Source organism: Pseudonaja textilis, chromosome 5, assembly GCF_049901715.1.
Source record: "Pseudonaja textilis isolate UNSWEBS1 chromosome 5, rPseTex1.2, whole genome shotgun sequence".
NCBI lineage: Eukaryota > Metazoa > Chordata > Lepidosauria > Squamata > Elapidae > Pseudonaja > Pseudonaja textilis.
Genome location: NC_141994.1, coordinates 74,830,445 through 74,840,568, shown reverse-complemented (window position 1 = coordinate 74,840,568; position 10,124 = coordinate 74,830,445).

Below are 10,124 nucleotides of genomic sequence, written 5' to 3'. Positions count from 1 at the left end.
TGAGTGGCCTCCAGAAACAAAAACTGGAATCCCCAGCAGTTCATGGGCAACGCTAGGGACCCTCCCCGCCCCCGCCTCCCCCATTACTGTACGGGCTGCCACATTCGGGGGGGGGCAGGGTGGGTTGGGGCCCTCGTGGGGAGGGTGGGGGCCCCGATGGTTTGCGATGCTCAACCTCTCCCCTCCCCCCACAGACTCCGGGGCCTTGCAATTACCGCGTGGTGGACCCCAGCGTCTACAAGACCCGCCCCCCGCATTACAGCATCATCGCACGGAACATGCCCCCGGGGGACACGACCGTCATTCCGGGGCCCGGGGCCTACAGTCCAGAGAAGGTGAGGACCTGCGGGGGGAGGGGCTCCTGCGGGCCTCCAAGGGGGTCGTGGGACGCAGAGGGACGGGGGGGGGGGCTGCTGCCTGACCCCTGACTCCCTTTCGACCGTTGGCTTCCTCGGCCTCTGCCAAAAGTCCTCGAGTTACGGCCATCCTGGGGCCTGCCTCTCCCTTAACGATGGGCGCAAAGCGGGTCAGCCGCCTGGCTAATTTTCCTCGCCTCTTTCCTCCCCCCTGGGCCAATACGGGGAGTCCTCGAGTTACGGCCACAATGGAGTTCTCTCCCCTCCTGGGCGCAACTCACGATGGTCGCAAAGCGGGTCAGCCGCCTGGCTAATTTTCCTCGCCTCTTTCCTCCCCCCTGGGCCGATACGGGGAGTCCTCGAGTTACAGCCAAAATGGAGTTCTCTCCCCTCCTGGGCGCAACTCACGATGGTCGAAAAGCAGGTCAGGCCACCTGCTCCGTTTCCATTCTCTCCTTCCTTCCCCTCGGCCAATGCAGGGAGTCCTCGGGTTACGGCCACCATGGAATCTTCCCCTCATGGTGGCAAATCACGACGGTCGCAAAGCGGGTCAGCCGCCGGCTTAATTGGACTTCTCCTTCCTTACAATGCAGGGAGTCCTCGAGTTATGACCACTCTGGAGCCCTGGTGGTCGTAACTCCTGGTGGTTCACCCCCTCCCCCGACCCACCCAATTCGGCCAACTTCAAGCCAACCTCTTCTGCAAGGATGGTGGGGGGGAGGGGCAGCTTCCTAGCCCCCTCCCCTTCTCCTCGCCCCCCCCTCCCCACGCACCCCCCAGGAATAATGCCGCCTTCACTTGAGACTTTCCAGAAGAGACTGGACTCCCATCTGTCAGAAATGGTGTAGGGTCTCCTGCTTGGGTGGTGGGTTGGACTAGATGACCTACAAGGTCCCTTCCGGCTCTCTTAATCTGACTTTAATGAACAAAAGGACCAGGGGAGACAGGAGAGCAGTCTTCCAATATTTGAGGGCAGGGGGTTGGACTAGATGACCTACAAGGTCCCTTCCAGCTCTCTTAATCTGACTTTAATCTGACTTTAATGAACAAAAGGACCAGGGGAGACAGGAGAGCACTCTTCCAATATTTGAGGGTGGTGGGGGGTTGGACTAGATGACCTATAAGGTCCCTTCCAGCTCTCTTAATCTGACTTTAATGAACAAAAGGACCAGGGGAGACAGGAGAGCACTCTTCCAATATTTGAGGGTGGTGGGGGTTGGACTAGATGACCTATAAGGTCCCTTCCAGCTCTCTTAATCTGACTTGAATGAACAAAAGGACCAGGGGAGACAGGAGAGCAGTCTTCCAATATTTGAGGGCGGGGGTTGGACTAGATGACCTACAAGGCCCCTTCCAGCTCTCTTAATCTGACTTTAATCTGACTTTAATGAACAAAAGGACCAGGGGAGACAGGAGAGCAGTCTTCCAATATTTGAGGGTGAGGGTGGGTGGGGTTGGACTAGATGACCTACAAGGTCCCTTCCAACTCTGGTTTACCTGTTTAATCTCTTCTCCCCTTTCCTTCTCTTCCTTTCTCTCCTCTCCCCCAAATCCCACAGCACAATCCGCTCCGTGGCTTGACCTTCGGGATCCGCCACTCGGAATACGCGGCTCCTCTCATCGTGGACGTGGCGGATTAGGGCCACGGCTGGGAGGGCTGGACAAGAAGCCGTTCTTTGCCAAGTTTGGGTCTTCGGTCAATGCTTTGGGGGGGCTGTTCCCTGGGGGAGGCAGGGAAGGGGGGTATTGCTGGGCAGGCAACAGGAGAGGCTTGGGAGGGTCCTCAGACTGGGCTGGAAGGAGGGGGGGCCACTCAGGGACCCCAACCCCCAGATCCCCCAGGAAGGTCAGGGGGGCAGAGGAGGCTGCCGTATCCAGGGATGTCCCAGGGCTCCGGCCATTTGGCCAGATTTGCTGGGCCGGGCGGACATTTTGGAAAGCCACCATTTTGCGGGAAAGCCTTTGGAAAGCCACCATTTTGCGGGGGGGAATCCGTGGCACGAACCAGCGTCCGAAAGATCCATCCACCCAGCAGCCCCCTGCCCAAATAAGGTTGAAAAAGTCAAAATGGCGGCCGCCTTGCCGGCATCGACACTGCCGGGGGCTTCAACGGCAGCACCGGGATGGGTTTGGCACCCGTTTGATGGATTGTGGCCCCCGTGCAGCGACCGAAGGAGCGGATTTAGTGGCCGGCGTCCACTGGCCCAAATCGCACCAACTGCGTGGCAACGGCACCATTGCATCTGCTCTTAGCTGGGTTGCAGCGGCTGCAGGCTGCGTTCTCTGCGGTTGTTCTAGCACAGCAAGAAGCGGTTGTGCGTTGACCCTTTGGTTGTAGTAACACAAACGCACCCCCAGCGGGGGCCATTTTAGTCCCAGCGGCCGGAAGCACCCCGCAAGCCACGAGCCAAGGGTTGGTCCACAGAAGGGGCCTCCAGAGCTGGCCACTTTAAGACTGGTGGACTTCAGTTCCCAGAATTCCCCAGTCAGCTGGCTGAGGAATTCTGGGAATTGAAGTCCACCAGTCTTAAAAGTGGCCATGTTTGGAGGCCCTGGGTGGGGAATTCTGGGAGTTGAAGTCCACTAATCTTCAAAGTTTGCCATGTTTGGAGGCCCTGGCTGAGGAGTGATGGGATTTGAAGTCCACTAATCTTAAAATGGTCATGTTTGGGACCTGGATGGGGAATTCTGGGAATTGAAGTCCACCAGTCTTAAAAGTGGCCATGTTTGGAGGCCCTGGATGGGGAATTCTGGGAGTTGAAGTCCACTAATCTTCAGAGTTTGCCATGTTTGGAGGCCCTGGCTGAGGAGTGATGGGATTTGAAGTCCACTAATCTTAAAAGCGGCCATGTTTGGAGGCCCTGGCTGAGGAATTCTGGGATTTGAAGTCCCCAGGTCAAAGTGTTTGGAGACCCCTGGCCTCTGGGGCTTAGAATGACCAGGTGGAGCCTTTCACTGCAGTGGACAGATTTCCTAAACTTCCCTTTCATTTACTTCTAGCGAAGCGAGAGGTTTGGGTGCAAATTGAAGGGTGATGGGACCATGTCTGTCATGCCAAGGGAAGAGAATATTTGTGGCTCAGGGCTGAACTGTGGGGTCCTTGTTGCTCTCGGAGCTTGTTTTGCAGACGTTTCATGACCCAACTAGGTAACACCCCCAGTGCTAGAAGGGAGTGGAGGAGGAGGAGGAGGACTGTGGGGCCCTTGGGGCTTTCTCATCCGTTGCTTTCTTGCAGACGTTTCATGACCCAACCAGACAACTTCATCAGCACTAGAAGAATTGGACTAGAAGTCTTCTAAGCACTGATGGTGCAGCCTAGTTGGGTCATGAAACGTCTACAAGAAAGCCACCAAACTCAGACAGGAATTATGGAAGTCCGCAAGTCTTAAAGTGGCCAAATGTGAAGACTCCCCACTGACTGAGGAATTCTGGGAGTTGAAGTTCACAAATCATAGTTGCCAAATTTGGAGATTTGCCTGGCTGGGGGATTCTGGGAGTTGAAGTTCACAAGTCATAGTTGCCAAATTTGGAGATTTGCCTGGCTGGGGGATTCTGGGAGTTGAAGTCCACAAGTCTTAAAGTGGTTTGGAGTTTGGAGACGCCCTGCTCTCGGATAATATCTGCTCCCTCTCACCCTCCTTCCCTTGGAGCCTGAAGACCTGATTCTGCCAGTTGGCCTGAGGTGCCAATGGGGCAGTTCCATACTCAAGGGGGGGGGGTTCTGAATTGATGGCAGAGCCCCCCTCTCTGCCCCCCCCGATTCCCACCCCCCCTGCCATTCTCTGCTCTCCATCTCTCCATCTTTTCCTGATTGTCATATCAATGTATTATTATCGATCGCCATGTTCTTTTCCACGGCTTATTTTGTGGCTCTGTTTTTTGACTTCCGTCCTGCCTTACACGCTTCCATCGTGGTAAGCTGCCTGGAACTGGCAAGACAGGTGACCAATCAATCAATCAATCAACCAATCAATCAAATAAATAAATAAATAGAACAAACCTCCAGTTGGGCATCTTCACTTTTGGTGATATGTTTGTTGTTGGTTTGCAAAACGGCTCCGCGTTGCACCGTTTCCCCTGCTAAAATTGTGCTCAACTTCTGCCACAGCGCAGACTGTCAGCCCTTCAAAGTAGGCCAGGTTAGGAAAGTAAAGTCATACAGGCTCACCCAGAGGTGGGTTTTCAGCCAGTTCTGACCGGTTCTGGAGAACCGGTAGCGGAAATTTTGAGTCGTTCAGAGAACCGGCCATTTCCGCCTCTGACTGGTCCCGCCAATCCCATCTATTCTCTTCCTCCCATTGAGTCCCAACTGATTTGCTGGGTCTTCTTTGGTTGCCCTGCACAGGAGAACGGAGGTGGGAATAGAAGGGGAACTTACCAAATTTGCAGGTGATGCTAAGCTGGCAGGAATAGCCAGATGGATCTTGACAGACTAGAGCACTGGGCCCTATCTAAGAAAATGAAACTCAATGTAGAGAAAAGGAAAGTCCTACACTTAGACAAGAAAAACCAACAGGACGCATATAGACTGGGCGAAACCAGGTTTAATAGCAGGAACTGGGAGAGGGATCTTAGAGTCTTAGTGGACAACCAGCTAAATAGGAGCCAGCAGTGTGTAGCAGCAGCAAAAAAGCTAATGCAATCCTAATTTGCATTAACAGAGGGATACAGTCAAGATCAAGGGCGGTATTAATACCACTCTATAAAGCCTTAGGAAGGCCACACCTAGAATATCGCATCCAGTTTTGGTCACCACATTATAAAAAAGAGGTTGAGACTCTAGAAAAAGTGCAGAGAAGAGCAACCAGGATGATTAGTGGACTGGAGACTAAAACATACGATGGATGGTTGTAGGAACTGGGCCTGGCTAGTCTAGGGAAGAGAAGGACCAGGGGAGACAGGAGAGCAGCCTTCCAATACTTGAGGGGCTGCCACAGGGAGGAGGAGGAAGGGGGTCAAGCTATTTTCTAAGGCACCCAAAGGCCAGAGAAGGAACAAAGGATGGAAACTGATCCAGGAGAGATTCAACCTGGAAATAAGGAGAAACTTTCTGACAGGGAGAACAATCAACCCATGGAACAGAAGTTGCCCTCGGAAGTTGTGGGAGCTTCATCCCTGGAGGCTTTCAAGAAGAGACTGGACTACCATCGGTCAGAAATAGTGCAGGATCTCCTGCTTAGGTGGGGGGTTGGACTAGATGACCTACAAGGTCCCTTCCAACTCTGATTATCTGTTATCTGCTGGAATTCAGCAGGTTGTGGGAGCATCATCACTAGGGAATGGGGTTTCAGAATAGATCCTGCCACACCCACCAAGCCACACCTGCTGCCACATCACGCCCACAGAACCGGTAGTAAAAAAAAGTGGGAATCCCGCACTAGAAGCTTTCAAGAAGAGATTGACTGCCATCTGTCAGAAATGGTATAGGGTCTGGACTAGATGACCTACACCCTTCCCACCTCTCTTATTCTGTTATTATTCTGTTATTCAGAAGTTGTGGGAGCATCATCACTAGAAGCTTTCAAGAAGAGATTGGACTGCCATCTGTCAGAAATGGCGTAGGGTCTCCTGCTTGGGCGGGGGTTGGACTAGATGACCTACAAGGTCCCTCTCCGACTCTCTTATTCTGTTATTATTCTGTTATTCAGAAGTTGTGGGAGCATCATCACTAGAAGCTTTCAAGAAGAGATTGGACTGCCATCTGTCAGAAATGGTGTAGGGTCTCCTGCTTGGGCGGGGGTTGGACTAGATGACCTACATGGTCCCTTCCGACTCTCTTATTCTGTTATTATTCTGTTATGCAGAAGTTGTGGGAGCATCATCACTAGAAGCTTTCAAGAAGAGATTGGACTGCCATCTGTCAGAAATGGCGTAGGGTCTCCTGCTTGGGTGGGGGGTTGGACTAGATGACCTACATGGTCCCTTCCAACCTCTCCTATTCTGTTATTATTCTGTTATTCAGAAGTTGTGGGAGCATCATCACTAGAAGCTTTCAAGAAGAGATTGGACTGCCATCTGTCAGAAATGGCGTAGGGTCTCCTGCTTGGGTGGGGGGTTGACTAGTTGACCTACATGGTCCCTTCCGACTCTCTTATTCTGTTATTATTCTGTTATGCAGAAGTTGTGGGAGCATCATCACTAGAAGCTTTCAAGAAGAGATTGGACTGCCATCTGTCAGAAATGGCGTAGGGTCTCCTGCTTGGGTGGGGGTTGGACTAGTTGACCTACATGGTCCCTTCCGACTCTCTTATTCTGTTATTATTCTGTTATGCAGAAGTTGTGGAGCATCATCACTAGAAGCTTTCAAGAAGAGATTGGACTGCCATCTGTCAGAAATGGCGTAGGTCTCCTGCTTGGGTGGGGTTGGACTAGATGACCTACATGGTCCTTCCTTCCGACTCTCTTATTCTGTTATTATTCTGTTATTCAGAAGTTGTGGGAGCATCATCACTAGAAGCTTTCAAGAAGAGATTGGACTGCCATCTGTCAGAAATGGCGTAGGGTCTCCTGCTTGGGCGCGGGGGTTGGACTAGATGACTGCTACATGGTCCCTTCCAACCTCTCCTATTCTGTTATTATTCTGTTATTCAGAAGTTGTGGAGCATCATCACTAGAAGCTTTCAAGAAGAGATTGGACTGCCATCTGTCAGAAATGGCGTAGGGTCTCCTGCTTGGGCGGGGGTTGGACTAGATGACCTACATGGTCCCTTCCAACCTCTCCTATTCTGTTATTATTCTGTTATTCAGAAGTTGTGGGAGTTTCTACAAAAGTGTGAAAAAAGGCGGTCATCAGTCACTTTTTCCAGTGCTGTTGAAACTTGGAACAGTCGCTAAATGAATTGTTGTGAGTTGAGGACTATCTGTATCATAAAAAAATTTTTTTTAACATCTTAAAACGAGAACATATTTAAAAACAAACTAAAATGTCAACTAAGGTGTGAGTTTCTCAGAACCTGGCTGATCATTGAAGGCTTGGAAGTTACTCAAACAGGGGTCACTTCAGGACATGGGAAAACTCGGTGGGGCTTAAGGTCAGTGGCCTCACTGGTCCAATGTCCTTTCTTATGGCTGTTATTATTCTGTTAGGCATCTAGAAGCCAAGAAGAGAACTGCCATCTGTCGGGCGTAGGGTCTCCTGGCATTTGGGGGGGTTGCCCCAGAGACCTAGGAAGGTCCCTTCAAGCTATTTATTCAAGGCATTATTCTGTTATTCCAGAAGTTGGGGAACATCATGGACTAGAAGCTTTCAAGAAGAGATTGGACAATCTGTCAGAAATAAGGAGGGTCTCCTTCTGAGCGGGGGGTTGAGAACAATGACCTACATGGTCCCTTCCAACCCTCTCTTATTCTGAAGTTGCCTGTTATCAGAAGTCATGGGAGTTTCATTACTTTCAAGTAGAGACTGGACAGCCATCTGTCAGAAATGGTGTAGGGTCTCCTGCTTGGGTGGGGGGTTGGACTAGATGACCTACATGGTCCCTTCCAACCTCTCCTATTCTGTTATTATTCTGTTATTCAGAAGTTGTGGGAGCATCATCACTAGAAGCTTTCAAGAAGAGATTGGACTGCCATCTGTCAGAAATGGCGTAGGGTCTCCTGCTTGGGCGGGGGGTTGGACTAGATGACCTACATGGTCCCTTCCGACTCTCTTATTCTGTTATTATTCTGTTATGCAGAAGTTGTGGGAGCATCATCACTAGAAGCTTTCAAGAAGAGATTGGACTGCCATCTGTCAGAAATGGCGTAGGGTCTCCTGCTTGGGTGGGGGTTGGACTAGATGACCTACATGGTCCCTTCCGACTCTCTTATTCTGTTATTATTCTGTTATTCAGAAGTTGTGGGAGCATCATCACTAGAAGCTTTCAAGAAGAGATTGGACTGCCATCTGTCAGAAATGGTGTAGGGTCTCCTGCTTGGGCGGGGGGTTGGACTAGATGACCTACATGGTCCCTTCCGACTCTCTTATTCTGTTATTATTCTGTTATGCAGAAGTTGTGGGAGCATCATCACTAGAAGCTTTCAAGAAGAGATTGGACTGCCATCTGTCAGAAATGGCGTAGGGTCTCCTGCTTGGGTGGGGGGTTGGACTAGATGACCTACATGGTCCCTTCCAACCTCTCTTATTCTGTTATTATTCTGTTATTCAGAAGTTGTGGGAGCATCATCACTAGAAGCTTTCAAGAAGAGATTGGACTGCCATCTGTCAGAAATGGCGTAGGGTCTCCTGCTTGGGTGGGGGGTTGGACTAGATGACCTACATGGTCCCTTCCGACTCTCTTATTCTGTTATTATTCTGTTATTCAGAAGTTGTGGGAGCATCATCACTAGAAGCTTTCAAGAAGAGATTGGACTGCCATCTGTCAGAAATGGCGTAGGGTCTCCTGCTTGGGTGGGGGGTTGGACTAGATGACCTACATGGTCCCTTCCAACCTCTCTTATTCTGTTATTATTCTGTTATTCAGAAGTTGTGGGAGCATCATCACTAGAAGCTTTCAAGAAGAGATTGGACTGCCATCTGTCAGAAATGGCGTAGGGTCTCCTGCTTGGGTGGGGGTTGGACTAGATGACCTACATGGTCCCTTCCAACCTCTCCTATTCTGTTATTATTCTGTTATTCAGAAGTTGTGGGAGCATCATCACTAGAAGCTTTCAAGAAGAGATTGGACTGCCATCTGTCAGAAATGGCGTAGGGTCCCCTGCTTGGGCGGGGGGTTCGACTAGATGACCTACATGGTCCCTTCCGACTCTCTTATTCTGTTATTATTCTGTTATTCAGAAGTTGTGGGAGCATCATCACTAGAAGCTTTCAAGAAGAGATTGGACTGCCATCTGTCAGAAATGGTGTAGGATCTCCTGCTTGGGTGGGGGTTGGACTAGATGACCTACATGGTCCCTTCCGACTCTCTTATTCTGTTATTATTCTGTTATTCAGAAGTTGTGGGAGCATCATCACTAGAAGCTTTCAAGAAGAGATTGGACTGCCATCTGTCAGAAATGGTGTAGGATCTCCTGCTTGGGTGGGGGTTGGACTAGATGACCTACATGGTCCCTTCCAACCTCTCCTATTCTGTTATTATTCTGTTATTCAGAAGTTGTGGGAGCATCATCACTAGAAGCTTTCAAGAAGAGATTGGACTGCCATCTGTCAGAAATGGCATAGGGTCTCCTGCTTGGGCAGTGGGTTGGACTAGATGACCTACATGGTCCCTTCTGACTCTCCTATTCTGTTATTATTCTGTTATTCAGAAGTTGTGGGAGCATCATCACTAGAAGCTTTCAAGAAGAGATTGGACTGCCATCTGTCAGAAATGGTGTAGGGTCTCCTGCTTGGGCGGGGGGTTGGACTAGATGACCTACATGGTCCCTTCTGACTCTCTTATTCTGTTATTATTCTGTTATTCAGAAGTTGTGGGAGCATCATCACTAGAAGCTTTCAAGAAGAGATTGGACTGCCATCTGTCAGAAATGGCGTAGGGTCTCCTGCTTGGGTGGGGGTTGGACTAGATGACCTACATGGTCCCTTCCGACTCTCTTATTCTGTTATTATTCTGTTATTCAGAAGTTGTGGGAGCATCATCACTAGAAGCTTTCAAGAAGAGATTGGACTGCCATCTGTCAGAAATGGTGTAGGGTCTCCTGCTTGGGTGGGGGTTGGACTAGATGACCTACATGGTCCCTTCTGACTCTCTTATTCTGTTATTATTCTGTTATTCAGAAGTTGTGGGAGCATCATCACTAGAAGCTTTCAAGAAGAGATTGGACTGCCAT